General features: G+C 41.2%; 1 protein-coding gene across 23 annotated transcripts in view; it reads left to right on the top strand.

Moving 5' to 3' along the window:
- The window catches only part of ESRRG (estrogen related receptor gamma), a 645,982-nt gene that overhangs the window by 103,398 nt on the left and 516,768 nt on the right, over positions 1-25,816 (top strand). For 3 of the 23 annotated variants that reach the window (XM_067027649.1, XM_067027582.1, XM_067027588.1), the window contains exon 2: positions 17,896-18,086. The exons of the other annotated variants lie outside the window; for them this stretch is intronic. The gene's annotated coding sequence lies outside the window, so the exon portion shown is untranslated. The remainder of the gene's footprint in view (positions 1-17,895; positions 18,087-25,816) is intronic. 23 annotated transcript variants of the gene reach the window in all.

Below are 25,816 nucleotides of genomic sequence, written 5' to 3'. Positions count from 1 at the left end.
ATTCTTACAAGATGCATCTTTTCAAACAATCCTCCGGGACTTGGTCCACAGTAAGACCTAGAAAAGAAAGGGGTGCTGTCTGGTCAGAGGCATTCTGGCAGCTGAGTAAAACCATTGATACCCTAGACTGGGCTCTTTCTGTTGGGTCTTGGCCAAGCTTGGCTGGGAGGGCACCCCTGTGGATGGAACAGTTTTCCATCAGTGGGGCTCTGCTTGGAATGGTTTTTGTGAAGCGAGCCATCCATACGGTACCGTGGGCTGTTTGTGTGTAACAGGATGTTGCAGGCTGCAAAGTTAATGCAGTTAATATTCAACTGAACTTTGGTGGGGGGGTTACTAATCCCTTAGGCGGATTCACTAGGAAAGGCTACACATTAATCGCCCTCCAAATCAGACAACCCCAGTGGATAGCCACATGTGTTATCACATGTGAAACATTATACCAAATCAGCCAAACTCAGGGCAGAGGTGCTGTGTAATAACCCTTTTGCTGGAGCCCTGGTCTTCCCTGAACCCATAACTCTTTGGGAAGAAGGGAATAGCCTTGAGTGAGTGTACATTTTTCATACTCTTTAATTAACCATGAGCGATGTCTTGAAAACTTGCCATTTGCAGAGTCTTCCAATAAGTATGACCGATTTTGTTCTGATTCTCTGCTCCGTTTCATTGAAATGAAGTCTATCTGGCATCTCTTTCTTTGCCTTAAAGGGAAAGATGTTGTATAGCTTCCTTGGGCCAAGGGGCTGGATCAGAGGGGATCTAGTTGGCGGGTAGATCTAGTTAGCGGCTCTCCCACAGGTCACAGGGCAGGGCTCCTTTCATGCCACCCACTCAGGTAGGAAAGAAATCACGAGTTGTTACCAGTTCTCTGGGGCTCAGCAGGCCAGAGGAAAGGTCGGGAAACTAAAGGCAAGGTGTCAGCTCACCATGCACGGCCGACCTCTTTGGGGAGTAGTGGGGGCAGAGGTTGTTTTCTGCTGGGGATCATGGGCTTAACTTTTTATCGTTTTACAAGAACTTTCCTTTTTTGGCTATTTCTCCTCTCATCTTAGGTCGTGTGTTATTCCGGATAGGAACAATATGTAAAAGGGAGAATAGAAAATCAGAATGAAAATGACCTACCATGACTGTGGTAGTTTAATGGTACCGTAAACCATATAACCTCATATTAGTGGTTTTTCCAGGATGGGGATCTCCTAAGTCTTTGGCGTGGTCCTCCCTCTTTGAAATGATTGATTAGCCTAATGAATATGCCTCCAGTATTTTTTAGAACACTTGACTTCTGTTGTATTCTTCTCCTACCACATCAAACATCTTGATCCTGTGTTTCTATGTAAAGTAACTACGGACCGCATTGGGACCTTTCTAGGTAAGGGTGTGAGCAAGTATAAGAGGTCTTGTTTGTAGAGATCCCTGTTTTCCTGGGGAACATCCTTAGTAGATGGTGGGAAAACCTTAGCATTTGAAAATGACTAAGATAGAATTTTCAATTCTTTGCTTTCTCTGCTGTTCTTGACCACAAACACTTGAGTTAATTTTCTGTTAAAGTGCATATGCTTTTTCCACACATATGATTTACCCTGGAAGTTAGACCCATAGCCCTAGATTGGTGTTAGTTAGGATCTTTAAAAAGAGAGATTTATTTTTGGTCACGATTATTCAAAATTAACATCACCTTATTGAGCTTGTACTTTTTTAATAACTGAAACTGGCAAAAATCATTCTGCAGGAATGCATGCTAGATAATTCTTGTCTTGTTTTCACAAAACAAAAGCACTCCATGGGTGCTTTTTCCCTATTTCCTAGGTTTCTAAAGAGTTTTTGAACCTGATGACATGAAAGACCCCAGGACCCACCAGGCATAGCTCTTTGCTCTCAGCGTTGATTCTGGTCGCCCCAGGCCTTCTAGCCTCTGGGGCTCTGGCAGGGTGAAGGGAAAGTTGGGAGCCTGTTTAGAAGGACAGGTTCCATAGTCAGGTGACCTGCCTCCTAACCTGGTGTGCTTCTTCCTAGACAGTGACCTTGGTCATGTTTCTAAAACTCTTCATGTCTCAGTTGCCTCACATAAAGTGGGAAGGAGGCTATTAAATACCTCATCTAGTGGTTTCGAGGAATACATGAAACAGTGCCCATAAAGTCCTTAGCACAATGGCTGGCCCATCATAGATGTGCAGTAACATTTAGTAGTTGAGGCAGTTTGTATAATGGTTAAAAGCAAGGTGTCTGGAGCCCACCTCACTGTTTTAAAGTATATCTCTGTTGCTTATTGACTGAGTACTCTTGAACCAGTTACCTAATCTCTCTACACCTCAGTTTGCTCATCTATAATAAAATGGGATCATGATACTACCTACCTCATAGGGCTGTTGGAAAGAACAAATGAGGTGGTGAATATCAAAGCACTCAGAATAGTTCCCCGCGCCATAAGTGCTGTATAAATCTTTGCTTTTTAAAATTATTCTTACAGCTGCTGGGAAGGAAGATGTAAATCACAGTTAGGGAGAAGGGAAAGATAATCAATGTTGAAGCGGGTGCATAGAAATGGAGAGGAATAAAAGGGACGATGGAGCAGAGAGGAAAAGAGATTAAGAATCAAGAAAAAAAATTGCATTTGATGGTGAATGATTGAATGATGCTCATATCTCCAGGCCTCTGTGTCTTCTTCTCTTTTTAGTGGCAATTGCAGTGGGTATCGTCGTGGGCGGGTGTGGAGGGGGTGATCGCTAAGGTCCCTCTTGGCTCTAATTTCTGGTGGTGTCATGAAGCAGTCATGACAAAGACAACCCACCTGTCCTAGCCTGAAGTATGTACAGCACCCAGATCCCCTTGACAACAATATATACTTATATCCCCACCATTAGTCATCCAAACCACTGTGTTTTCCAGATGCATCTTTTAGATTTATGTCTTTCGAGTATCATGACTTCATCTCCTAGCTACCATCTCTATTTAAAAGATGACCCAGCTACTTATCTCTCACCACCCGTGTTAATTTTTCACGGATCGATCAAGAACTAGTTAGTCCTGATAGGCAATCGGGAGAGCTGGTGTATGACAGACATGGTCTTTACCAGTTAGAGGTTGTCCATTGCTGGACGGGTAAGCGTTCACCTCCCCACCTCCGCCTTTTAGTTTGAGGACTGGGAGGTGGGGAGGTGGGTGGACAGGGAATAAATCATATCACACCCAAAGCACACCAAGGAAGTCCTCCCTCGTGTCATGGTCCCCTGAAGACATCACAAAGACGGGGGTTTCCAGAGTTGTTTGACTCTGGGGAGAAGATGACTTTCTAAATTGTCATTGATATTATATGAAACCAGTTCTAGCGGGGAATTTGCTTTTCTGCCAAGCAGATCCAAGAAACGGTAAAAACTCACCCTCACTCTGAGTGGTGATTTCAGTGTCTCCAAGCTTCATCCCTACCTTGAAACTGGCTTCGGGACAGATCAAACTTGTTCTGCCGCAAGTGGGACCAAGTTGAGGCTCTGGGAAACTCCCTCCCCGGATGCCATGTGGACGCAGACAGCAGGAGGACTCCCAGCGCTTTTCTGCAGGCTTTCCTTTTGGTTCCTGAGCTTCTGCTTTCCCTCCTCTACCCTCCAGGTCAGCCTTAGTGGTCTACCTGAAATTAATATACAATTGCAGCTGGTTCCATACCTTAAAATATACGGAGTGGTAAACTGCCAGAAAATCTTAGGAGACCTTCTAGAGGCACTCTGATTTCTGTTCAAGCCTGGTATATATTTTGATAGAACGGTGCATTCAATTAAGACGTTGATTTGCTGCTTTTCTCCATTGGGAATGGATCTTGGCCAAAGTAGGAAAAAGTAACGGTTGGATAAGAGATGATCGATTTGACAGATATACACTAATAGGTGTAAAACAGGTAACTAATGAGAACCTGCTGTAGAGCAAAAAAAAAGAGATGATGATGGATTTGGAGGTTTTCTGTGCTTCCGCTTATGTTAGTTTTCCAAAACGTGTCCATCCTAGCATACAAAAGGAATACTTATTTAGAAGGTGCAACAGACTTAACAACGTAGTGGCACCACGCTCTCTGCTCACCTGCCTTCTCTGCTTCCTTTCTTACGACACGTGTTTGTTGAGTGCCTCCAAGGGGCAAATGTGGCCCACGTGCTGGGGGCCTCACACTGAACAAGCAGAGTTCACATTCCTTGCTGAGGCCCTTTTAGGGGCTTACCTCGCTTCCTAAAGCCATTTCGCTCAGTGGAGAAATCCCCCCCATCACTGGACACACCTGTCAAGGTGCCAGGCAAGCATAGGGTCGATGCCGCCATTAAGCCGGCCTGGGTAACTGCTGCAGCCTCCCAGCCGTGAGGACCCTGGGAGGAACTCATTTGCCGTCAAGCACAGTCTGCGTTGAAAGAAATGACTGTCAGTAAATCGAGGAAGTCTTGGTTTTAATTACCTCGCCTCACGGTGTGCCTATGAGCGGCCTACCATTTGCATGTGGGAACCCCGTCATGACGGTTTCAGGAAGTGATTTGTTAATAATCCCGTTCTCCAAGTGGCCCTAAATCTGTAATTGACGTGGGTCTGGATGAAGCCACTCTTCCACCCCCCTATTTCGGGGACCATTTTTTTTGGCAGGGTCTGAGCCAGCATGAAAACTAGCCATCAGAACAAAATTTAGGACAGCTGGGATGCTTTGCAGCAAAGACTTTTGGCTCCACAGTTCAAATAATCACAATAGCAGCTCAATTTAGCCTTTGGCTGAATGGTTTTGGCAGGGCACAATGAAAAATAATTATTTCATGGCCTGCTTATTTTTCCCTTAACCAATAAACTCTGAGACCTCTTCAGGCTTATGTAAATATTCAGCTGTGGATGAGGCCACGCACACCATCATAACCCTATTTAGGAAATGGTGCGTCTCACCCTTGTGGGGTAGAAAGCAAAACTCAACAACTCTTTGAGATATCTATTTAGGGTGAGGGAAAAGAAAAAAAGATGGGAAGACATTTAATGGCTGGAAACTGAGCCCATAGTCACAGCTGCGGAGAAAAAAAGGTTGAGTCCCAGGCCATCAGTTAGAAGGCAGGGCTTTGGGATGTGTGATAGCATCTGATGCGAGGGAAGTGTATTGCACAGAGTACGCTGGACCATTGCAATGTGGTGCATCATAGCCGCAGGAACAGCAGTCTGGCCTTTTCTAGCTGTAGCTCTTTAGGCTCCTTGTAACGGTCCTCAAAACTTGTAAGTGCTTGCCTGATATGTTCTCATTACCTTCAGTGTGCAGTAACTCTGTCCCCGTTTCCTAAGTTCTTGCTGTTGCCCTGGGTTATTTGATGGAGTCGTGGAGTGGTGGATGGGATAAATTAAGCATGGCGGCAAGCCGAACGGCCACCCTAGACACGCAGCCCTTCAAGGTTTTTTTGGTCAGATCGCATCCATCTCCCGTACTTCATATCTGCCTTTTCAGGTCCGCTGCATCTCAGCGTAGGGCAGCTGTGCCACTGGATGACCCATTCCTGGTCAATGAGGTTCCCTGGCTTTGCAGCTCAGTTGGTCAAAGCAGAGCGCCAGTGAGATCGGTCATGGGTTTGATCCGTCCAGGAGCCAGTGAAGTCCATTCTGTCCCATTCACCGCAGCCGGCAGCCTTAGCGCATGGGTGCAGTGGGGTGAGGGAGCGTGAAAGGCTCACCGCAAACCATCCCCACTACTAGGTAGCTAGCTGGTCCCACTGACTGTGGGTGGGGAGTGTTCTCCCTGAATGGCTGCAGAGGGGGCATTGGAAACAGTAACAAGCAGAAGCTTCACGCTGCTTCCTCCTCCCCCGCGCCGAGGGTGAGGCGGTGGTGTAGGGTAGGTGTTTCGACTCCGATGAAAGGGTAGGTGTTCCTTGTTTTGAAAAGGCTGCACCAGATCACACTCATACATGAGCCTCATGATCTGAGTTTAATGGATGGCATTCCTTCTGAAAGTATCTTTAACAAAAATCGGTAGTCATGTCATGCATCAGGATGCATTTCTAAATGTAAATGAGATTCTCCCAGTAATTTATTTACATTTGTTTTCAGCACAACAAATGAGACATCACGTAGCTTCATAATTTTCCATGACAGAGTCACCAGCATGCAGTGTGTAATTTACCGTGATTTCAGATGCTTATCTGTAGAGTTTTCAACAGGACCTTCTGAGGCTTGAACAAGAGAAAGAGAGCCTCTGTGCCATTTCACTTCTGGCTTTCCTTGTCCTTGCCTGCCCACTAAAATCTATCCTCTTGCTCGCAGCTTTGAAGGATTGTGTGTGGAGAGTAGAAGACGTTGGTCCTTTTTGCATTTCAAGTAGGGCTGTTATCAGTGACAAAACTCTGATGTAAAAGAAGAGGAAGGGGCTTCCCTGGTGGCGCACTGGTTGGGAGTCCGCCTGCCGATGCGGGGGACGCGGGTTCGCGCCCCGGTCCGGGAAGATCCCACGTGCCGCGGAGCGGCTGGGCCCGTGAGCCGTGGCCGCTGAGCCTGCGCGTCCGGAGCCTGTGCTCCGCAACGGGAGAGGCCGCGACAGTGAGAGGCCCGCGTACCACACACACACACACAAAAACCAACAAAGAACAAAAAAAACACTTGACAGTTTAGCGATAGTGTTGGAGGCCAAGGTGGAAGGAAGATAGACTGTGTTTGATGCATCAGTGCATACCTTTCAAAACTTTACAGAAGTTTTGAACACTGGTTGTATTTTTTTTTTTTTTTTGCAATTTCATAGTTATGTATTTATTATTTATTTATTTTTTCTGTCTTTTTTTTCTTTTTGTTTCTTACTGAAGGATAGTTGATTTGTGATATTGTGTTAGTTTCAGGTGTATAACGAAGTGATTCCATTATACATCTATATATGTGTATATCTATATTCCTTTTTAAATTCTGTTCCATTATAGGTTATTACGAGATGTGGAATATAGCGCCATGTGCTCTACAGTAAATCCTTGTTTTTTAATCTATTTTATATATGGTAATGTGTATCTGTTAGTCCCCTACTCCTAATTTATCCCTTCCCCCTCCCCTTTGGTAACCGTAAATGTGTTTTCTATGTCTGGGAGTCTGTTTCTGTTTTGTAAATAAGTTCATCTGTACTATTTTTTTAGATTCCACATAAAGGTGATATCACATAATATTTGTCTTTCTCTGACTTACTTCACTTAGTATGATAATCCCTAGGTCAGCAATTTCATATTTAGTTTTTAAATGTGGCCATATGATGATACCAGCCTTCCTTAGTGGTTAGCGCCCAGGTTCAAAATAAAGAGGAAGAGATCCCCTAAAACTCAGCATGAGCCATTGAGATGCTGTTTTCCCCTGGGACTTTTTTTTTTTTTTAACCCCTGCTTCTTTATTGATTTGAGCAAAACAGTGTGAGGGTGTCCCAGGACCTTTGAGATTTAGGCAAAAGCAGGAAAGAAAGATGTCCTGTAGTTATTCTGTGGCCTCGAGTGAGCGTAGGCACAAAGGTCCACGAAGAATAGTATTAGGTACCAGAGTTCTGCCCGTTTTATCCAGGCACCTAATCATGAACTATCCACAGTATGGTCTTGCCCTGCTCTAAGCAACCACAGAAATCAGTAAATCAGAAATACTTTATAATTAGAACTAAGAAGTAGAAAGAGATTTTCTTAAGTATGTTCTCTAAATGAAAGTTTATGGTTTTGTTCAGTAGACAAATATCAAGAGCTTTCTACGGGACAGCCACCGTACCAGGCACTGAGGATGAATAAGACATAGGCACCCCTACCAGCGCTTGCCCTGGTCCTCTTAATATAAAAGAAAACCTCAATTCTAGAAAGAGGAGTAAAAGAGAAGGACAAATGTGACATGCTCCGTGTTTCTTAATACATAAAGCATCTCCTTTAATTATTTGCCCCAAATTCGCTCGGAATGTACGAGTTACTAGTTTCACTGAGTAGTATTTGAATACCTCAGACGTGGGTTTTTGTCCTGGCAGGCTGTTGTTTAAGTAGTAACCTTGTACATTCTAAGCATTGTTCTGCTAGGGACATTTTTCTTCTTATCACAGATATGCTTGTAAGATATCTGTCAGGGGTTTTTCAGCATTGGCGCGTAAGCAAATATTATCAACAGAGGCAGAGACTCCTTTGGAAGTGGTGGGAAGGTCACGCGTTTGTGGAAAGTTCTAGGGCCCTGCGTCCTCCCTCTGAATCTTTCTGTGCTGTAGAGCTTTCCAACTTTAAATCAAGATTTCATGGGCCAAATTCTAATATTTGTCTAGTGTTGGCGATACCTGTTGAAATGCTGTGTCTTTCTAGTTTGTCTAATAGAGCAGGGTCAAAAGTAGAGATTTTTTTTTTTTTTTTTTCAACCCAAGCACTAAACTATGTAGAGTTCTTCCATGAGAACCACAGATAGAGAACAAACTTAAATTTTATCTTGTAAACGAAAGATACGGGAACTTTTCTCCAACTTTAAAGTTAGTGGGTGGTGGCTTTTTATATACCTTTAACATCTAGAGTTTTGGTGGCAAGTTATACGAAGCACCTTTATCCACGAAGGAAATATTTACTGAGCACGCAGTTTGTAAAGTGACCGTGGTGATTGCCGTACTGAGGATGCCCACATGAAGAGTCAGGGAAGGTGGGTAGACACATAATTGGAGCGGGTCGTTGTGCCATAAAGTGGCCCACGTGGTAATGTGATAAGTGAACAATAGCAACAGGCTTAAGATACAGCGGGAGTTCAGAGGAAATGTGAAGAGGTCAGGGTCGACTTCACAGGTGAAGTTTCGCTCGGGAGGAGGTACAAAGGATGAGTAATAGCCACCTGGCAGACCCAGCTGGGGAGGGGCAGCCGTAGCAGAAGGGATAGGGTGGACAAGAGGCGGAGGTAAGATATTCCTGCATCTTCAGAGAACTGCGGATCATCTGGCGGGACTGGGATGTGGGCCTTGTGGATTGGGAGCGAGTAAACCCAGCAGGAGGGTGAGGCTGGAACCGGACCACAAAGGGCTTTGTGCACGGTGTTAACAAGTTTGATCTCTGTTGAGTAGAATCTTGAAAGGGCATTGAAAGATTTTTGCAGAAGGGCGACAGGTCTAAGTTTTCATTTTAAAAGGATCACTCACCCCTGGATGGAAACAGGAAGACCAGTCCAGGAGGCTGTCAGAATAGAATATTTATGTCCATCATATTTTTGAGAGTTTGTCTTCCTGTTGTGCTGCAGAGCCTGTGTTGGGGGCCTAGCAACATGGAGACGTTGGTGAGTTTTAATAGAAGAGCAGTGCGCTGATGAAGGAGTGAGGGATCAGATCAGGAAGGAAATTGAAATGAGAATAATTTAGTGAAGATGCAGAAAGGCTGGGGGAAAATTTAATAACCATAATTCCATGGTAAAGTTTGGCTCATATATATCGGTTTATTAGTTCAGATCTAAAATCTCTTATGCACAATTCTGAAATCCAAAAAAGTTGCTCTTGGCTTTCATGTTTCAATTTATATTTATAAATTTGGCCTCAAAACATTTTGGCAGCAAAATCTGACCTTCAGTTATGTCAGGCTAATTATATTCTTTTGTTTATTCCACTGCATGAATATTTGTATCTTTTGCTATACAAATAGCAGTGCATCTGACTGTGGCCCTGCTGAGGGGTCATGCAATGGGTGGTGTAGGACTTCTGTTGGTGTTGCTTTTACTGCTATGACTATTAACTACTACTGTCAACTAATATGTTACTCTCAACTATATAGCATCATACAGTTTTTAAAATTTATTTACTTATTTATTTATTTTTGGCTGCATCGAGTCTTTGTTGCTGTGCACGGGCTTTCTCTAGTTGCGGCGAGAGGGGGCTTCTCGTTGCGGTGGCTTGTCTTGTTGTGGAGCTCGCGCTCCAGGCTCGTGTGCTTCAGTAGTTGTGGCTCGCGGGCTCTAGAGCTCAGGCTCAGTAGTTGTGGCGCACGGGCTTAGTTGCTCCGTGGCATGTGGGATCTTCCCGGACCAGAGCTCGAACCCGTGTCCCCTGCATTGGCAGGTAGACTCTCAACCACTGCGCCACCAGGGAAGCCCCATCGTACAGTTTTTAGGATATTTAATATTTTTCAATTTCAATTGATTTTAAAAAGACTTATGGGATAGATACTATCATTACCTCATTCTAAATACACAAAAAGAACTGAGGCACAAAAAAATTAAAGGACCTGCCTAAAATAACATATTTGGGAGAGTCCGCTTGGAAATTAAAATTCCAATTTCTCTTTTTTTCTAGATCTTTAAACAAAATGAGCAAGGATGTCCAGACAGTGGACATTGCAAATAGTAGAATAGGTTCCCCCCCTTTTTTGGAGTTCTGTAGACTCCCTTTTCTCCCTGGATCTTGTAAATAAAAAGCCAAGCTAGATTCAGTTGTGTCTGATGTGACTCAGATGTGATCCTGTCTGACAGCAGCACGAATAATAACACTTTCATTTATTCTCAAGCTGAATGAGGCTGAGAAGAGTTGTTTTTATTATTTTATGTTCTTCTCCATTTGTGAACTGGAAATTTTCACTAGAATGTATTGCTGTTTTCCCCCCTCCCTGGGTAGAAACTGTAGTGGAAAGACTAGCGCAGTGGCCATAAATTACAGAGTACTCCACAAGATAGTACCAGTGTAGAGCTGGTCGTTGGATAAGATAACTGATGTCTACAGTTCTAAAAAAAGAAGCTTTTTACTTGTATATCATTTCAGAACATTCTGTCCCAACGTCTGATCTATAGCATGCTTATTGCTGAAGTCAACATCCTAATGTTACCAAAGAGTAAAACCCTACATCACTTATTGATTTGCAGTCTCTTAAAAAGTGACAACAGGCTTTTTTGGTTATGTCTCTCAGTGAAAGAGTTCACTTATTGGATTTTCAGTTTTCCTGTATTGTGTGAGGATAAACTACGTAGACATATGCCTGGGTATAAAAGCATCAAGGCATCTGAGTTGATAATTAGACTTTACAAATGAATTCTGTAAATATGCAAAAAATATGTAAATATTTTCCTCAGATTATGAAGTCTTAATGAGATTTGCCAAACTGGTTCCATTTATAGCAAAATTTAACAGAACCCCTAGCTTGGGAGACATGATCAGGGGAGTCAAAGAGAGGGGATAAAAGGGTAATATCTCTTGAGGGTTCTCTTTCTGCAAGGAATAAATGCTGAAATGAGATTTGCAGCCTAAATATTGACCCCAAATAATCATGACGACAGTGATGCTGAAGATTCTAATGGGGAGGAGGAGAGGAGGGAGAAGGAGGGCGAAAAGGAAGAAAATAACAATAATAACTGAGATTTGAAGAGTGGCTTATAGTTTCACTAAATGCTTTCAGAAGTTGTAAGGTAGGCAAGGCATTCTTTTAAAAATTTGAGATTTAATCTCAACTAAATTGTTACTTGCGTAAGGTCACTTATCCAATGACTTGGGAAGCCAAATTCTAGCTCGTTTGACTTAAAGTTCAGTAATTGTCCCATTATACGATCTTAAAAAAAAAAAAGAAATGGTACCTATCTTTAAAAAAATATTATATATGAATGATGCTGTACTTATGATGAGTAAGTTGATAGCATCTCAGTGTATATTATGATAGTACATATCTCTGTCCTGTTTAGCATTTTGTTAGATTGAATTTGATTCTCATGCCATCACTCTTTCCCTTTCCTAACCCCTTTCATCTTCCCACCATCTTTATCTATGTTCTAAGATTTGTAATTCACTGGACTTATTGGACTTCTTACAGTAAGATCAGAGAGAGAGATTTGGCTTCCAGTCTACTCCCCAAATCAGCTGTTTGAGACATAGAAAGGAGGTAAGATCAACTAGTCTCCACCTCGATATATTTCTTCCCATTCTCACTCTAAATCTGGCCAAAAAAATCTGAGGTCCCTAAAATGTCAAACCTTCTTTGCCATGCATAATCAAGATCCTCACTAACAGCTTGTATCTTATATATATTTTTTCCCGTTAGTGAGGAAATATGATAAGAGTATACAATTTTAGTTTATTAAACAAATTTGCGTACATACACCAAGATGACATAAACACTTAGTGATACTGTGTAGAAAAAGAATTCTTTCAGTAAACCCCCTCCCATGGAATGATTAAAGGAACTGTGTGAGTTTGAACCATGTTTCAAGAAAACAAATCAATGTTTGTATGTATTTTACTTTCTCCAAACTATGGGTTTAATTCATATTTAGGTGGTATAAATCTCAAACATTACCAAGAGGAAAAATTTGCTTTCCCAGCAGGGGTCTGGATGATGGCCCTTAACAAATGCGAAATTTGACATTCATATAAAAGGGAGCTAAGTAAGACCAATAAAGAGATGGTAGAAATTGACTACAGCCAGAAAAATACGAAGTAATGCAAACACTCATCCCTTGCACTATTTTCAGAAATCCAAGAGCTGACCTATAAGGAGTCCTGGGCTGTGTTGGTATGTGGAGTAGTGTAGAGAGGTACCTGTTGTAAAGAAAGTAGATGATTAGATTCCAGTTCCTAGGAAGCTGAGTTTAGAAGAGTGTCACTCTTCATTATTTGTAGAGCGTATTCTTCCATGGGGTTTCTGCTCTTTTTTAGTGATGCTTGGACAGTATTCAGAATTCAGTTGCTTTTTGGGCTGTAATGAATGTCTGAAGAGTGAGGGTCCTAAAAAGTAGAAGATTTGGGTCTCATTAGTACTTGTTGTGGAAGTCCTGCATCTTATTTCATCGTATACCCAACTGTCCGATAAGCTAGTAAAGATGGAGAATAAATAAATGAATGGAACTAAGAATAATTGAACCCAACTTAAATCTAAGATAACTAATATGCTCCTCTTTAAACATCATATATGCATTTTCTTATCTCTGGAATTTCTTCTTTAAAAGCCTGGGATGAAGAACTTGCCCAGTAAAAATAGCCCCAGTATTGAGCTGGCAGGCTCTCCGACTCCATGATTGTACTAGTTGGGAATTTCTTTGGGAAGACTGTTCAGTGCTCTTTTTTACTTCCTTACCTATATAATTTCCTTACCTATATAATTTCACAGAGGGCCAGTATCATAGGGTAAATGTGAAGAACAAGTAACCAATGGGAGAAAACAATATTCGAAAGCACTTGTTATAAAGCAGAAAGTTATGAATACATGTGCAGAACAGAACACGACAGAATGAAAAACAATTGCAGGTTTTGATAGGTATGTTAGGAAAGAGTCACTGAACGATTTCCTATTAATTCTGGGACACTTATACTATTTTTAAAATATCCCACAAACCTCTGCCTGACAAAGAAAGAGTACAAAATAAAGCCCTAGTCTCTGCAGTGACAGCTATTTCCATAGCAACCCGCCTGTCAATCAACACCCACTTCATCGAGCTTCAGAAAACACCCCCAGAAATAAATGTCAAAAGTCTTATGCAGGTTCCAAATTTAAATCAAACTTTAAAATAAATTAAACTAAGAACCCAAACACCCACAGCAGTCACAAAAGTAAATTTTATTTTGGAAGGAGAGAAAAAGGGAGTAAGAACACAAAGGCCAAAGGAATTCTCCAAGCAGATGTAAGAAGGAAAAGAAGGGAGGCTAGGTGCCCTTCGCCCTTTCTTAGCGTTACTTGATCGAGTACGGTTTCATCTAGAGGAGTGTCAATGGTAACCCATCCATATCTTTTTCCTCTGGCTTTGATGGTTGGCTTTCATTTTCATGATCATCATATCATGTTCACCCTCTCCATCCCTCTGGTGTGCTAATGGTTCAGCCCCTCCTTTTGATAGTATGAAGGCAGGGCAAGGGGCTAACTCCAGGTGGAAGGGGGTGCTTGGTCACTCTTTCAGGGGGATGACATTAAACTAACACTGACTGGAACTTCTGACAGTGAAAATGACCTCACATGCCATTTTAAGTCTTTCTGTTGCTAAAGCATCCTCCAAGAATTTAGCAGGAAGTAATGCCCACCTCTTTTACCCAGAGATAAACTATACAAAGCTTAATACCACACTTGGAGGGTAAGTCATGTGACTTGACTTATCTCTTCTAAGAGTTTCATATTATCGAACAGTGGAGTATTTTAAGGAACTCTGGTTTATTAGAGACTACAGACTGCTTGTCTTTCCAAAACTTGGAGACATGTTAACTTGTTAAAATGTCTACGAGCATGGAATCAGTTCACAAGGGATTATGCAATTTCACATTGTTCTTTACCAAATTTAGTATAATTGTCATTATCATCATATCAGTTCTTAAACCTCTATTTTTGCTATTAAAGAAATGCATTCTTCAGACACTCTTTTGGCATCCTAAAGTTATATATGCTCAGTGAACTTGCTTATATATGGTCACCTTAGCTGCACATCTTTCTCCTAAGTGTGTAATAAAGAAAGCTTGTGACGGTCCTGTTCGTTACAGGTTGAATTGTGTCCCCCACAGCTTAAATGATATGTTGGAGTTCCAATTTTCAGCACCTAGAGATGTGACCCTGTATGGAGACAGGGTCTTTGCAGAGGTAACTAAGATAAATAAGGTCTTTGGGGTGGGCCCTAATTCAGTATGACTGGTGTCCTTATGGAAAAGGGAAATTTGGACACAGAGACAGACATTTGTAGAGGAAAGACATTGTGAAGAGGCTCAGAAAGAAGAGGGCCATCTACAAACCTAGGGATAAACCTAACTAAGGAGGCCTGTACTCCAAAAACTATAAGGACAGAGGCCTAGAACAGATCCTCCCTCACAGCTTTAAGAGGGAACCAACTCTGTTGACACCTAGATTTCAGACTTCCAGTCTTTAGAACTGAGACATTAAATTACTGTTGTTGAAGCCACCCAGTTTGTGGTACACCAGCAGCCCTAGCAAACTATCCAAGAACATGGTATATCTTTCCATCTGTTTGTGTCGTCTTCAGTTTCTTTCATCAGTATATTATAGTTTTCAGAGTACAGGTCTTTTGCCTCCTTAGGTAGGTTTATTCCTAGGTATTTTATTCTTTTTGATGCAACGGTAAATGGGATTGCTTCCTGAATTTCTCTTTCTGTCATTTCAGTGCTAGTGTATAGAAATGCAACAGATTTCTGTATATTAATTTTGTATCCTGCCACTTTACTGATTCATTGATGAGCTCTAGTAGTTTTTTGGTGGCATCTTTAAGATTGTCTATGTATGGTATCATGTCAACAGCAAACAGTTTCCAGTTTGGATTCCTTTTATTTCTTTTTCTTCTCTGACTGCTGTGGATAGGACTTCCAAAACTAAGTTGAATAAAAGAGTGTGTGCCCTTGTTTTATTCCTGATCTTAGAAGGAATGCTTTCATCTTTTCACCATTGTATGTGTGAAAAGTATGAGTATGATGTTAGCTGTGGGTTTGTCATGTATGCCCTTAATTATGTTGAGGTATGTTCCCTCTACGCCCACTTTCTGGAGAGTTTTCTTTCTCATAAATGGACTGTTGAATTTTGTCAAAAGCTTTTTCTGCATCTATTGAGATGATCATATGGTTTTTATTCTTCAATTTGCTAATGTGGTGTATCACATTGATTGATTTGCAGATATTGAAAAATCCTTGCATCCCTGGGGATTTTTCTGCGGGGATCCCATAGAAATGCCAAGGGTTTAATTCAGTGGTGTTCAGAGAACGCAGGGATAAGGGAGCAGTGAGCCTTGTCCACTGGTCAGTGCCTGGATGGGGTTGGAGAGCTTCCTGGCAGGACAGATGTGGGAAGCCCCAGAGGGGAGGTTGCTTGAGGAAACTGTGGGAGAAAGGAGAGAAATGCACCCATACTCCCCAAGTTCCTTTAACCTAAACTTAGCCTGGGAGTTTGCCTTTTCTACATTGCCAATGTCAGTGTCAACCTCTTACTATCAGTAACTCAAAAGAAGGGTTTTCTAATGCTAACAGATTAGGACGTGTTTTGAATGCTGTCACATAAGGTGTGCATCAGTAACTGTTTCCGTATAATCAGTTGGGTTCATGAGCTTCTTTTTTCTCAAATTTTATGCATTGGGGTTTGGGGCGTCTATGATCCCATATCATCATCACTTTTATTTTTTACATCAGCAGATATGGATTGCATGCCTCTTGTGAGCATCAACACTTGCAAGTTTTATTAAATTCTCAAATTCTAAAGGAAAACAAGGTCTTAAGTATTATAGAAATAGATGGCCTCCTCAGAAGATTGGCCAAGAACCTTTGAGGGCAATCTGCTAGAATTACGGAGGTCTAGTCAGGGGCAGATTTACTGAGAAGCTGATGACATTTAAGCACCAGATCATCTCCATTGCCTGGCCCGCCTCCAAAGCTTTGTTTTTAGTTTTACATTTATATTATTTTTATTAAAGAGAGTCCCTCTCCAATTGCATGAGTTTCAGGCACCTCAAAACCTGGATATGTCTCTGGTTCTAATGATAGTGGGGCTTCTAGGAAACAGTAAATCCTGCAAGGGGTAGGAAGCCAGAACCAAGGGGAAGTTAAAACAAGGCTGAATACAAAAATCGGGACTAAAGATATGAATATTCTGAAAGTAACAAGTCTGAGTTGGGCAAGAGTGAGGGGTGTGGGAATCAGGGTTGGGTCTGAAGCTGGGTGGCCAGGGACCACAGAGGAGAATTCCCTGGAGAATTGAGATTAAGAACTAGATAAATTAGGAGTTTGGGATTAACATATGCACACTACTGTATATAAAATATATAATCAACAAGGACCTACTGTGTAGCACAGGGAACTCTACTCCATATTCTGTAATAAGCTACATGGGAAAAGAATCTAAAAAAGAATGCATGTATGTATATGTATAACTGAATCTCTTTTGCTGTACACCTGAAATTGACATAACATTCGGAATCAACTCTACTCCAATATATAAAGTACAAATTAAATTTTTTAAAAGAGAACTAGATATGAGGTATCCACAAGTGAGGTGCTGTGACAGGCATGCTGGGGAATGGTGTGTGTGTGTGTGTGTGTGTGTGTGTGTGTGTAAGGAAACCTCTCATATCCTTTCCCGGACAAAAGCAGTCCCAAAGCAAGGAGAGAAGAGGGTCAGCTCAACTAAAATGAAGAGCAAGGGTTTTAGACCCCTTGGAGAGTATCCAGCAAAGTGCTTTGCGTGTAAGCACTCAACCAATTAGCTAATGTAGAGAGGAAGCAGGGTAGTACACAAGAACTGAGCTGCTCACAGCCTCTGTTCCCTCCAGAGCCAGGGAAAAGATTCAGCTGATGTCACAGTTTTCTACGTCACCACTCAGGCTCCGAGAAGGCCAGCCTTGCTTCCTGGCATTGGAGTAGCAACCTGTAAACCTGTTTACTGAATGCCAGGGAGTTCTGATTTCACTTGGGACTTCCTTTTCTGTTCCAAATAAAACCTAAAATCGAGAGACACAGGTTTGGAGGCCAGCATTTTCCATCACTTTCACTTGGCGTCATTTAGTGATAGGCGGTGTGTCATTTTCTCTGTAGAGTGTGTGTGCAGCTGGGAGATGAGTTATTTATAACAATGAGACTTTGCACGTATGTAGATATTTGCATAGGAAGCAGATCATATGGAGTTGGTGGCGTCTGGTGGGTAACCTTGGACTCATCAGTAGATCTCATTATTGAATGTGGCTTGTTGGAATTTTCAAGCTGTTGCCCATAAATATTTTAACCTATTGGTGCCGAAACCTGTCCACCAGAGATCAAAGGCATTTTCAGATCTAATCCGTCTCGAGGGAGGGGTGAGGAGGTAAGGGGCTGTTATCATAGAGAAGAGAATCGAATTTCCCCATCTTCCTCTTTTCTACCTCGGCTTCCCGGTTTCCACTACACAACTTGCTTAATCTTAGTTCGCATAATTTTGCATTCATGGTCACTGTTTCCCCGGTCTTTGGCTATTTTATTCAAACTCTCCTGGCCTCTTCAGACAGTCATTCAATGACTTCTATTCACAGGACAAAATTTGGTGTGAAGCTGTATCTCCACCTCTCATGCGTACCTCTGAATGGAAAAATAACCTTTGACAACGTTCAGTTCTTTATGAAGATCGCTGTTAGCGCGTCGCCTGACGGATGGCGTGTTATGTGGGAGAATTCATTTGAACAGACTTTCTATCGAAGGCTGAATACACCCCCAAATCACAATGGTAATCAGAGCCAGCCGCCTCATTTCTGATGATTTTACAAATCAGTTGGGCTTCAGAGATGCGTCCACATGACACTGTGCCCACACTGAGTTGTTTTGGCTGCAGGGATGGCTGCTTTTCTCTCTCTCATTTTGCTTTCCAGCTGCATTTGTGAGTGTTTTCGTCCTTTGCTAAAATATGTTTTTCAAAAATGTGATTAACAGTCATTTTCAGATATAGATATTGGCTCTCCTTCGCCAGAGAGACACAGCGTGTAAGAACAGGCAGACATCAAAATAATACAACAGGGTATGTTTATTCATCAGGAACTGTGTTAATGACTACATCTGCCTCTCTCATTTGGGGCTGGCTGGGTTCATCTCTGCTCATCTGATTTGCTGATGTTCCCCCCCCTACCGTGAAATCTCTTCGTTTTGTACCCCATAAATAAAAAAGTCCCCATGGTTGGTCGGATGTTTATGCTTTAAGTGTAAGTTAGAGCAGTTGAGAATTTGAAAACGGTACTCAATGGGCTATGCTCACGAGACACATGGACGTAGAGCGTTCCTTAAACAACTTTCCCATCTAAAGAATTCACGCCAAACACCATTCACAGTAGACAGTGAGCCTGACAGCAGAGCATCATAAAGCAATGGGAAGTTTACATTTGTTTTATAGCCTGTCATTTTTGTTTGTTTCTTTTTCAAATAAAATCGTGGGCTTGTTTGAGTGGCTTGGAGCTGTGTCTTTGGATGTTTCTGGACTTGAGAGCTTTGAAAGCCCCAAAGCCAGTGACTTGAACACCACTTGATTTGCATCTACTCTAGGCCAGTTTCAGATCTACCATCTGATCTACCATCCTATGGAAGGAATTTTAAAGAACAGTCTTCCTTAAAGGAATAAGTCAGCCGAGACATAGCGTGCCCCGCGAGCCTTGCCCTGTGCTAGGTGCACACAGAGAGGTATGAGGGGAGTGATACCTAGTCTTAAACATGTAGAATTTATATCAGATTGACTTGAGCAGGAAGCATTTAGTAACAGGGTGAAGTTACAGAGATGGAAATGAATGTGACATCAACTCTTTCTCTTACCGTGAAGGAGGAGGATGAGTGAACTGCTTTCCAATGCAGACTTGGGCACATGCAAGATAATCCTCCCACCTCATGTTCCCAGCAGGTGACCTAGAAACGTGGCCACTAATGTCTCTGCTCAAAGCTTTAGAAAGGTGTTTCTTGAGTTTCTAAACCCTGCAGAAGTATTCCTAGTATCTGGTGGGAGGATGCTCCTCTAGCCAGCAGTTTGTTGGGGGACACTGGTCCATTTCAGTAAGTCTCTGGGCCACAGAGGTCATCGGGATTTGTTTCAACTCAGCCACGGTGCAGAACCTTGGAGGAGTGGACTGAAGTGATAAATCAAGGGCCGTTGTCCCTGGTTAATGAAAGGAGACTGATAAAATTTCTGGAGGTAGAAGTTGTGTTGCTGTTTCACAGGGCAGCTTGTGATAGCCATCTGTGCTGCCTTTGGGGCTGAATTCTTGACCAGTACTTGTCTTTCCTACCCCCTACTCCAAGAGCTCTGGTAGCACCAGCCTAGAGACTGCACACAGTCTAAAGAGATCTAGCGTGTTTCCCATGCTACCTGAAGGCAGTCTTCTTTCCCTATCAGTTGCCATCAACTACAGCATCTTGTGGATATTCTAGAGCAGTCACTGGAGGCAAGGGTTTGGATTCAGCTGCTCTATCCTTGCACTGAGGATGTAGTCTGATGGCAGAGAAATAATAACAGTGTATGGAAAAAGCTCTGTACTGGAATCAGAAGTCTGTGTTTAAGACCTTAGCTCTGCTGTTTGGCTTTGTAACCCTGAACGACGGCTTTGCAACTTGCTGAATTTGGAGGTAATAAGATTGACCTTGCCCATATCACATTCTGGCTGTCAGGCTCAAAGGAGTTAAAAAGAATGGGTGATTAGTAGTGGTGAAGATTTTTATATCAGCGGGGCTGGGTTTGTGGTCCTGGTGTTGTAGCTGTTTTATCTAAGTGCCTAGTTCCTTTAGGATACGTCTGAGCAGTGCGGGTTAAAGGTGAGATTGTGATGTGGCACTAGACCCATGGGGCAGAAGATCTGGGATATTTTATTCCCTGTGGTAGAGCATTCTTCCTGCTTATATCACAGCTCCTCTCTTGGGTGCACTATGGATCGCTTAACACCCTTCTCTTGCTCTTCATCTGCTCCAGCCTCAATCCCATAATTGGGCTGGGGCTTTATTATTATTATTGTTTACTATTGACTACCCAGCACCTAGAACAGTGCTTGGCATGTAGTAAATTCTCAGTACGTATGTACTGAATGAACACCTGGATGGATGGATGGATGGATAGATGGAAGGAAGGAAGGAAGGAAAGAAGGAAGTGGGGGAAGGAAGGAAGGAAAGAAGTCCAAGTAAAACTTCTTTGATAGGCGTAGAAAGTTTGGTTTCATCAAAGAAAATCACCTAAGAATAGAACAGGAAGGGTAAGAGTTTTGTGGAGACTGACTTGATAAAGATATTTACAAGACTGAAGTTTTTTACTCGCTAATCCTCCGAAGTCATAAATGGTTTTTGACAGTAATCCTTACAAGTGCTGATATTTTTCAGGCGTTGAGCTGAAGATAAGGATAATATCCTTCAATTATCCAATAGCACAATTACAACATTCCAAAATTTGTTATGAAAATGCCATTGGCTTAGTGTTTCTTTCCTGTCCCATCTTCCCGCTTTGGCAGGAGAGAATAAAATTGAGTTAGTAATTACATGGTATCATGGGAAAATATCTTATGAATTTTAGACTGAAATCGTAAGACCACATGGTGATAGCTTGCTCTCTCTGAGTCTCTCTGTCTCTCTGTCTCTCTCTCTCTCAACCAACCACTCAACTTCCCCACCTTCCCATCCCCCAACCCCCAATAACTGACAAGTCACATTCAAGTCTTAATGTCTTGGCATGGTGGGACATTCTACCGCATTGGAATCCTATATATATATATATGTATACAGGATGATTGAATATCCCTTTTGCCCTTTTTGTGAGTATCCTGTGTATTTAATCTCTATTATCTCTGAACTCATTACAGTCCTTTTAAAGATCTAGAGAAAAATCTTGATGGATTATTCAGAGTAATTAATCACATAGAATTACAGTAGCTATTAGAAGCCTTAAACTGATGATAAGATTTATCAAATACAGGTGGGGAAGTTAGCCTTTATCACGGATGACAATAAGTAAAATAGCACACAGTTTAAGAATTTATTTTGACACTAGTTGTTTACTAAGTAATTAAAATCAACCATTGTTATTAAGCCATTGTTATTAAGTAACTATAGTATAATACTGGCTCCACACCTCCTGTGGCGTGAATAAACTACATTATCCATGATATTATTAATAGAATAAATTTAAGTTGTATATATAGCAATCATTCAGGTTAGTATATCGCCAATAATATTAAATAAAATTTACACTGAATCTTTATACTACCAAATTAATTGTTATATTATTCAATTATATTTGACTTTTTAACATACTTTAAAATGATTCACAAATGTCTGCTTGGTACCATAAATATGTTGAGTATTGAGCATGTGTTTGTTTTTCTATACTGCATCATAGTGTACAAAAAAAAAAAAAGTCAGATGATAATCCAAAAGGATTCAACTCCTTGGCTTCAAAGCCACTCCAATTCAAACTGGACTCAGCTATGTGAGTTAAAAAAATAGTCTCCGGGTTTTAAGAGTGAACCAGTTCTATCCCTAATTATTAGTTGTTGCTCTGTTGAAAACAAGTGATAACATACTTGGGGAAAAAATATATCCATCAATGAAGACCGGTGATGAATTTACTGGCTCTGAAGCTGATGAGTTAAAAGTAAGCAAAAGAGTACTTTTCCTATAAACTTGCATAGGCTACTTGACTTACAAAGGGCTAGGAAAAAAGAAGAGAGAATTTTGATACAGAAAAATTGTGGGTTTGACCTTTTATTAAAAGTCTTTTTTTGTAATGGTCAGAAGAGCTGTTTCAAAACCACCTCTAATGTTACCGTATAATACATTAAGTGAGAATTTAGGATATTGTAGATGTCAGCTTATCTTTTGAGTTAAATGTAGCAGACAGCAGAACTTTCCCTTCGGTTGACATTGACACTTTGAGAAGGAAGACATTATGCAAGTCCTTCTGTATGTTGGCCCTTTTTAGTCTTGCTTAAGTCCTAAGAGTTTCCTATTTCTCTTGAACGTGAATGCTGTGAATACCAAACAGAAATTGGGACAGAAATTTTTGTTGATCTGATGAATGGAGCTAGTTGTTGTCCTTTGCAAGCTCAGAGTGGTCTTAGTATAGTGGGGCAAAGTCAGAAGTCTTGTGTTTAAAAATGTCCAGTCCTGCTCATGTCGTTTTAAACTGTGTCCTTGGATTAATCATAGAACATTTCTGGTCTTGATCTTCTTTAAAAGAAGGCATTTAGGTCTAAATAGTTCTCAATTTAGGATCCTTGGAGGAAGTAAGGGGGGAATGACTCATTTTCAGGATTTTTTAAAGTCTGATGAAAACAAGACATAAAATCTCAGTGTAAACAAACTAACTAAATATCTCCTTACTTTTGCTTTTGGGATTACATAATCCCTCCCTGTCCTCCCCACCCCCGCCTTTATTATTTTCCTTTTTTTGCAACATTGGTTTATCTTATACAAATTACAAATTTCTGACCAGCAATAATATAGCTTTTTTTTTTTTTTTTTTTTTTTTTGTGGTATGCGGGCCTCTCACTGCTGTGGCCTCTCCCGTTGCGGAGCACAGGCTCCGGACGCGCAGGCCTAGCGGCCATGGCTCACGGGCTTAGTTGCTCCGCGGCATGTGGGATCTTCCCGGCCCAGGGCACGAACCCGTGACCCCTGCATCGGCAGGCGGATTCTCAACCACTGCGCCACCAGGGAAGCCCAATATAGCTTTTTATTAATAAAAACAGAACAGTTATTATTAGCTAAATGCAGTTTGATTGTCCAACACAAAGCAATAGGACTCATGGGGGAAAAACTCTAAAAGGTGTCAGGTGGTCCTTGGTAGTAAAAAGTGCAGAGTCCCTTTTACTATTTTTAGTTCAGTAATTTCAAAGTGGTGCACTATTTATGATGGCAGCTATAAGTAACAAAATACTATTCTCAGTTCACAGGCACTATAGCTAAATTGTCAGACAGCATCATTCATGAGAATAAACAGATATTTTTGGAATAAGTCAATTGGTTGATACAGTTATACAGATTAATTTCTTAACCAGCACAATCTATTTTCTTTCAGAACATTAGATTATATACCCATGTTACTGTATTTGGGGAAATCTTGACTTGGGTATCGTTTGGTCGGTAATTCATTCTACTTTATTTTTAAATACTCTCTAAAACGTGCTCAAACAGAAAGGATAAATAAACTGGGTAAAACATACCTCATTGTCTGTCAATTCTCCTTTGTAGAAATCACTAAAAAGAGAGTACTAGGTATTAAGCTCTTTTCTGATCTGGTTCTGTAAAGTATTTAGCTGTTTCCCCTATCCAAAATTTAAATGGCATTGCAGTGGCCAATAACAAATGAATTACTGATTGTAAACACTCTGAGTTTTGGTTAGCTTAATATTAGACACAAAACCAGACTAATGTTACAATTAACGTTAGCCATGAGACAAGCAAATAAAACTTATACACACATGTCAATTTATTATTTTTAGAGATTTGCCTTTTCATAACAAACCTGGCCCAGATTCATTTTAATGAAAGAGAAACTGATGTTTGGTGACTAAAATTATTTGTACATATTGTCTTATTTATTCTTCTCAACAATGTAAACTCAGCATTACTTTCCCATTCTGCCAATTGAGAAGCTGAGGCTTGACCAGTTTAAGTCATGTGCTCAAGCTAATAAGTGGCAGAGCCATTTTTCATACCCATTTCTTTTACTGACTCCAAAGTCCAGCCTTCCTCCAGCACTCTAATCTCACTCCAGATCAGTACTTTTTAGTTTTGGTATTTCAGTCAAGTGAAGGTTTTCAGTGTATGTTTCTGTAATTTCCCAATATAGTTTTATCTGGTTGTGATCTTAATACTGATTTTGGGGTCGAGTTCAGATAAAAATGAATGTTGTAAACAGTAGCTAACTGCTGATCACTAGAATATTTGGATGTTAGAAAGCGTAACAGTTATCTATTGAGTAATGAATAACCCCCAAACTTAGGGGCTTCAGAAAATAAGGACATATTCATTCTCATGCTTTCTGTGGCTTGGAAATTTAAGATGAGCTTGGTTGGGAAATTCTGGATCGGGGTTATTCATGAGGTTGTCTGTCACCAGGAAGTTGCAGTGGGTTTTTGGGCAGAGCTACAGTCAAAGGACGGCTTGAATAGGGCTGGAAGACCCACTTTCAAGGTGGCTACTTATACAGCTGGCGTGTTGGTGTCTCTCCATGTGGGCCTCTCCCCATAGCATGGTGGCTGCCATCTCTCTAGAGCAAGTGATTCTCTAGAACAAGGCAGAAGCTGCAATGTCTTTTATGACCTAGCCTTGGAAGTCACACATCATCATTTCAGCCTTATTGAAGTGGTCACACTGGACAGCCCTAATTCACTATTTCTTTGCCACTCACGCAAAAAATATGTGAATACCAGGAGACGAGGGTCCTCGTAGGCCATCATGGAGCATGGCTACCAGACATGAAAAATACAGTATATATGCAATTTTACAGATAATTTTTTATTGGTACTGATAATTTTATTGGTACTGATAATAAAAATAATTTTTATTTTTTACAGATAATTTTTTATTGGTACTGATCCCTTAATTTTAAAGAGTAGGAAGCAAATCCAGATTTATTCAAGCTCATGTAACTTTAGGGAAGAATCTGCCTTAAATTGACTATTACACAATGTGTATAATCTCTGTCTCTCTTTGAAAAAAATACACACTGGTGCTGATTTGGAGGTTTGAGGTTGGCTTGTTTCTAGCAGAGATTCGTTGTGAAGAGCCATTTACAGGTGCTGAGCTGGCTTTAGCCACCACAAAAGTCCAGTTACCGTCAGTCCTGATACAAAGTTACAAAAAATTTTTTTTCTTGTGATGAGAAATTTTAGGATTTCCTCTTGTGGCAACTTTCAAATACGCAATTAAAGTATTACTGACTCTAGTCACTGTGCTGTATGCTACATCCCCATGGCTTATTCACTTTACAGCTGGAAGTTTGTACCTCTTGACCCCCTTCACCCATTTTGCCCACCCGCCCTCTGCCTTCTGGCAACCACCATTCTGTTCTCTGTGTCCATTAGTTTTGTATTTGTTTTGCTTTTAGATTCCACATATAAGTGAGATCATATGGTATTTGTCTTTCTCTGTCTGACTTTTCACTTAGCATAATGCCCTCAAAGTCCGTCCATGTTATCGCAAATGGCGGGATTTAATTCTCTTCTGTGGCTGAGTCGTATTCCATTTTATATATACAGATGTATATAACCACTGTGGCCTCCTTGCTATTCCTTGATTAGTGATATTAACCATCTTTTCATGCGCCTCTTGCTCATCTTCTTTGGAAAAATGTCTACTCAGATCCTCCACCTAATTTTTATTCAGATTGTTCGGCTTTTTTTGCTATTGAGTTGTATGAGTTCTTTATGTATTATGAATATTACCCCCCCATCGGATATATGATTTGCATGTATCTTCTCCCATTCAGTAGGCTGC

This window comes from Kogia breviceps, chromosome 1 (genome assembly GCF_026419965.1).
Source record: "Kogia breviceps isolate mKogBre1 chromosome 1, mKogBre1 haplotype 1, whole genome shotgun sequence".
In the NCBI taxonomy this organism is placed as follows: Eukaryota; Metazoa; Chordata; class Mammalia; order Artiodactyla; family Physeteridae; genus Kogia; species Kogia breviceps.
Note: the sequence above shows the minus strand (reverse complement) of the source record. Positions and strands in the feature narration are given on the sequence as shown.